Genomic DNA, 5378 nt, shown 5'->3' with positions numbered 1-5378 from the left:
GCAGGGCAGTGTTTCCAAAATGAAGTCCCGCGTTCGAATCCGGGCAGAAACACACGCTCATTCATTTTCCTTGGTTTCTTGGCACGGTAATGGGACTTAGTTCCTTACTTCCTCATGGTCCCGTGTTCAACTCTTGTGGCAAGCATCATAGGCATTTTTCCTTTGATTTTCTTCCTTGGTGAGTCCGATACTGCCCTTGTGGAGGGCAGGGCAACATTTTCTTCTTCTTGATTCCAAGGCACAAATTTGTGCTCTGCCCTTGTAGTGGGCAGGGCAGAGTTGCCTTCTTTACCTTGTTCCCTTATATTGCCCTCCTAGAGGGCAGTGTGCCCTTGTGGAGGGCAATGCTTGCCTCCCCCATTGCATGCGACACACTTTTCCTTCCTTTGACCACACTTCCTTCTCCTTGGGTCACGCTTTCTTAGGCCACACTTTTCTCTTTTATTCTTTTCTTCACCTGAAATAAACCAAAACAACCACTCCAAGTATCACTAAATTCATAAGGCTTATAAATCAATTAAACTTCAATTAAAATTAGCTTAAACCTCATGAATTAACATTAATTTCATGGTGGTTGCTTGATTTAAAGAAGTTATGCATTTTCACTCCAAATCACTTACTTAGGAAGCAAGAAAGTGCATAAAGACTAACAAAACAAGTGAAATTAGCTTGAAAAATGGGTATATGATGACTTGTCATCAAAATTCACTTTACTGGACTTTACTATGAGTTTGTGTGTTTTTCTGTGGTTTCAGGTATTTTCTGGCTGAAATTGACGGACCTGAGCAAAAATCTGATTCAGAGACTAAAAAGGACCTGAGCAAAAATCTGATTCAGAGACAGAGTGCTTTGGGCCACGGCCAAGACTCAATAAGTAGCTGTGTTCAAGAATCATCATACTTAACTAGGAGAATCAATGACACTATCTGGATTCTGAGTTCCTAAAGAAGCCAATCATTCTGAATTTCAAAGGATAGAGTGAGATGCCAAAACTGTTCAGAGGCAAAAAGCTAAAAGCCCCGCTCATCTAATTAATACTGATCTTCATAGATATTTTTGGAATTCATTGCATATTCTCTTCTTTTTATCTTATTTGATTTCCAGTTGCTTGAGGACAAGCAACAATTTAAGTTTGGTGTTGTGATGAGCGGATAATTTGTACGCTTTTTGGCATTGTTTTTAGTATATTTTTAGTATGATCGAGTTAGTTTTTAGTATATTTTTATTAGTTTTTAGTTAAAATTCACTTTTCTGGACTTTACTATGAGTTTGTGTATTTTTCTGTGGTTTCAGGTATTTTCTGGCTGAAATTGAGGGACCTGAGCAAAAATCTGATTCAGAGACTAAAAAGGACTGCAGATGCTGTTGGATTCTGACCTCCCTGCACTCGAATTGGAGCTACAGAAGCCCAATTGGCGCGCTCTTAACGGCGTTGGAAAGTAGACATCCTGGGCTTTTCAGCAATATATGATAGTCCATACTTTGCCCAAGATTTGATGGCCCAAACCGGCGTTCAAAGTCACCCTCAGAATGTGGAGCTCTGCTGTACCTCGAGTATTAATGCAATTACTATTGTTCCTCTATTCAATTCCGCTTGTTCTTGTTCTAAGATATCACTTGTTCTTCAACTTGATGAATGTGATGATCCGTGACACTCATCATCATTCTCACCTATGAACGTGTGCCTGACAACCACCTCCGTTCTACCTTAGATTGGGTGAATATCTCTTGGATTCCTGATACACGATGCATGGTTGATCGCCTGACAACCAAGCGCTCGCCTGACAACCGAGCCAGCCATTTCGTGAGATCAGAGTCTTCGTGGTATAGGCTAGAACTGATGGCGGCATTCAAGAGAATCCGGAAGGTCTAACCTTGTCTGTGGTATTCTGAGTAGGATTCAATGATTGAATGACTGTGACGAGCTTCAAACTCCTGAGGGCGGGGCGTTAGTGACAGACGCAAAAGAATCACTGGATTCTATTCCGGCCTGATTGAGAACCGACAGATGGATAGCCGTGCCGTGACAGGGTGCGTTGAACATTTCCACTGAGAGGATGGGAGGTAGCCACTGACAACGGTGAAACCCTTGCATAAGCTTGCCATGGAAAGGAGTAAGAAGGATTGGATGAAGATAGTAGGAAAGCAGAGAGACGGAAGGAACACAGCATCTCCATACGCTTATCTGAAATTCTCACCAATGAATTAGATAAGTATCTCTATCTTTATCTTTATGTTTTATTCGTATATCACCCATATCCATTTGAGTTTGCCTGACTAAGATTTACAAGGTGACCATAGCTTGCTTCATACCAACAATCTCTGTGGGATCGACCCTTACTCGCGTAAGGTTTATTACTTGGACGACCCAGTACACTTGCTGGTTAGTTGTGCGAAGTTGTGTTTATGCCATGGTAGTGAACACCAAGTTTTTGGATTCATTACCGGGGATTATTTGATTCGTGAAAAGTATTGATCACAATTTCGTGCACCAAGTTTTTGGCGCCGTTGCCGGGGATTGTTGAGTTTGGACAACTGACGGTTCATCTTGTTGCTTAGATTAGGTATTTTTCTTCAGAGTTCTTAAGAATGAATTCTAGTGTTTCAAGGTGATGTTCTTATCATCACCAAAGCTGATTGGTCTTCATCAATTTAGCTCTTGAATGCAATGTTCTGCTGAAGCGTGGCTAACTATGTCTAATTCCTTTAGACTGAAGCTTTAGACTAACATTGCATGATTCCTGAGATTCTCATTAAGAATTATGATACCTTTATTTTCTTTTCCACTTAATTTTCGAAAAACACAAAAAAATTTACAAAATCAAAAAAAAAAAAACCAAAAATATTTTATGTTTCTTGTTTGAGTCTAGTGTCTTATTTTAAGTTTGGTGTCTTGCATGCATTGTTTATTTGATCTTGGTTCTATTTTCAAGTCAATAGTACAGGGAACTGAAGATTCAGAACATGCAGCAGAGAAATTACACAGAAAAAGCTGGGCGTTCAAAACGCCCAGTGAAGAAGGACAGACTGGCATTTAAACGCCAGCCAGGGTGCCTGGCTGGGCGTTTAACGCCCAAAAGGGTAGCATTTTGGGCGTTAAATGCCAGAATGGATACCATTCTGGGCGTTTAACGCCAGGATGGCACAAGAGGGAAGATTTTGTTTTCAAATCAATTTTTTTTTCCAAGTTTTCAAAGTTTTTCAAAATCAAATCTTTTTCAAATCAAATTTTTTCAATCAAATCTTTTTCAAAATCAATTTCTTTCCCTTTTCAAAGATACTTGCTATCAATTAATGATTTGATTCAACATTTCAAGTATGTTGCCTTTTCTGTTGAGAAAGGTTTAATGTTTGAATCATATCTTTTCTTGTTAGTCAAGTCATTAATTTTTAAAATCAAATCTTTTTTAAAAAATGTTTTTCAAAACATATCTTCTCAATCACATCTTTTTAAACTAATCATATCTTCTGAACCACATCTTTTTCAGAATAGCTTTCAATCAAATTTTTTTGATTTCTAATTTCAAATTCTTTTTCAAAAATCAGTTGATTTCTTTCCCACTTTTATTTTCGAAAATCAATTAGTGTTTTTCAAAGTGTTTTCAAAATTCTTTACTTAATTTTTGAATACTACTTCCCTTCTTCTCACATCCTTCTATTTATGGACTAACACTATTCCTTAATGCACAATTCGAACTCCATCTCTATTGATAAGTTCGAATTTTCTACCTCTGCCTTCTATTTTTCCTTTCCTCTGACACCTCAAGGAATCTCTATACTGTAACATAGAGGATTCCACATTTTCTTGTTCTATTCTCTTTCTTATGAGCAGGAGCAAGGACAAAAGCATTCTTGTTGAGGCTGATCCTGAACCTGAAAGGACCTTGAAGCGAAAATTAAGAAAAGCTAAGGCACAATTCTCTGTAGAGGACCTAACAGAAATCTTCAAAGAAGAAGAACACATGGCAGCCGAAAACAACAACAATGCCAACAATGCAAGGAAAGTGCTGGGTGACTTTACTGCACCTACTCCCGATTTCTATGGGAGAAGCATCTCTATCCCTGCCATTGGAGCAAACAACTTTGAGCTTAAGCCTCAATTAGTTTCTCTAATGCAACAGAATTGCAAGTTCCATGGACTTCCATTGGAAGATCCTCATCAGTTTTTAGCTGAATTCTTGCAAATCTGTGACACTGTCAAGACTAATGGGGTTGACCCTAAGGTCTACAGACTTATGCTATTCCCTTTTGCTGTAAGAGACAGAGCTAGGACATGGTTGGACTCACAACCTAAAGAAAGCCTGAACTCTTGGGAAAAGCTAGTCAATGCCTTCTTGGCAAAGTTCTTTCCACCTCAAAAATTGAGTAAGCTTAGAGTGGAAGTCCAAACCTTCAGACAGAAGGAAGGAGAATCCCTCTATGAAGCTTGGGAAAGATACAAACAATTAATCAGAAAGTGTCCCTCTGATATGCTTTCTGAATGGAGCATCATAGGTATTTTCTATGATGGTCTGTCTGAACTGTCCAAGATGTCTTTGGATAGCTTTGCTGGAGGATCTCTTCATCTGAAGAAGATGCCTACAGAAGCTCAAGAGTTGATTGAAATGGTTGCAAATAACCAATTCATGTACACTTCTGAAAGGAATCCTGTGAACAATGGGACTAGTCAGAAGAAAGGAGTTCTTGAGATTGACACTCTGAATGCCATATTGGCTCAGAACAAAATATTGACTCAACAGGTCAATATGATTTCTCAAAGTCTGTCTGGAATGCAAAATGCACCAAGCAGTACTAAGGAAGCTTCATCTGAAGAAGAAGCTTATGATCTGAGAACCCTTCAATGGAAGAGGTGAATTACATGGGAGAACCCTATGGAAACACCTATAATCCTTCATGGAAAAATCATCCAAATCTCTCATGGAAGGATCAACAGAGACCTCAACAAGGTTTCAACAATAATAATGGTGGAAGAAACAGGTTTAGCAATAGCAAGCCTTTTCCATCATCTTCTCAGCAACAGACAGAGAATTCTAAGCAAAACCACTCTGACTTAGCAACCATGGTCTCTGATCTAATCAAAACCACTCAAAGTTTCATGACTGAAACAAGGTCCTCCATTAGAAATTTGGAGGGACAAGTGGGTCAGCTGAGCAAGAAAATTACTGAACTCCCTCCTAGTACTCTCCCAAGCAATACATAAGAAAATCCAAAAGGAGAGTGCAAGGCCATCAACATGGCCGAATTTGGAGAGGAGGGAGAGACAGTGAACGCCACTGAGGAAGACCTCAATGGACGTCCACTGGCCTCCAATGAGTTCCCCAAAGAGGAACCATGGGAATCTGAGGCTCAAAATGAGACCATAGAGATTCCATTGGACT

General features: G+C 39.3%; 1 non-coding gene across 1 annotated transcript; it reads right to left on the bottom strand.

Moving 5' to 3' along the window:
• Window positions 1-4367: 4367 nt before the first annotated feature.
• LOC112793146 (small nucleolar RNA R71) lies at window positions 4368-4475 on the bottom strand. The gene has a single exon (XR_003197854.1). It is a non-coding gene; the product is annotated as a small nucleolar RNA R71 (small nucleolar RNA).
• Window positions 4476-5378: the final 903 nt, after the last annotated feature.

The sequence above is a fragment of the Arachis hypogaea genome, chromosome 3, assembly GCF_003086295.3.
Source record: "Arachis hypogaea cultivar Tifrunner chromosome 3, arahy.Tifrunner.gnm2.J5K5, whole genome shotgun sequence".
NCBI lineage: Eukaryota > Viridiplantae > Streptophyta > Magnoliopsida > Fabales > Fabaceae > Arachis > Arachis hypogaea.
This window is presented reverse-complemented; position numbering and strand designations above follow the sequence as displayed.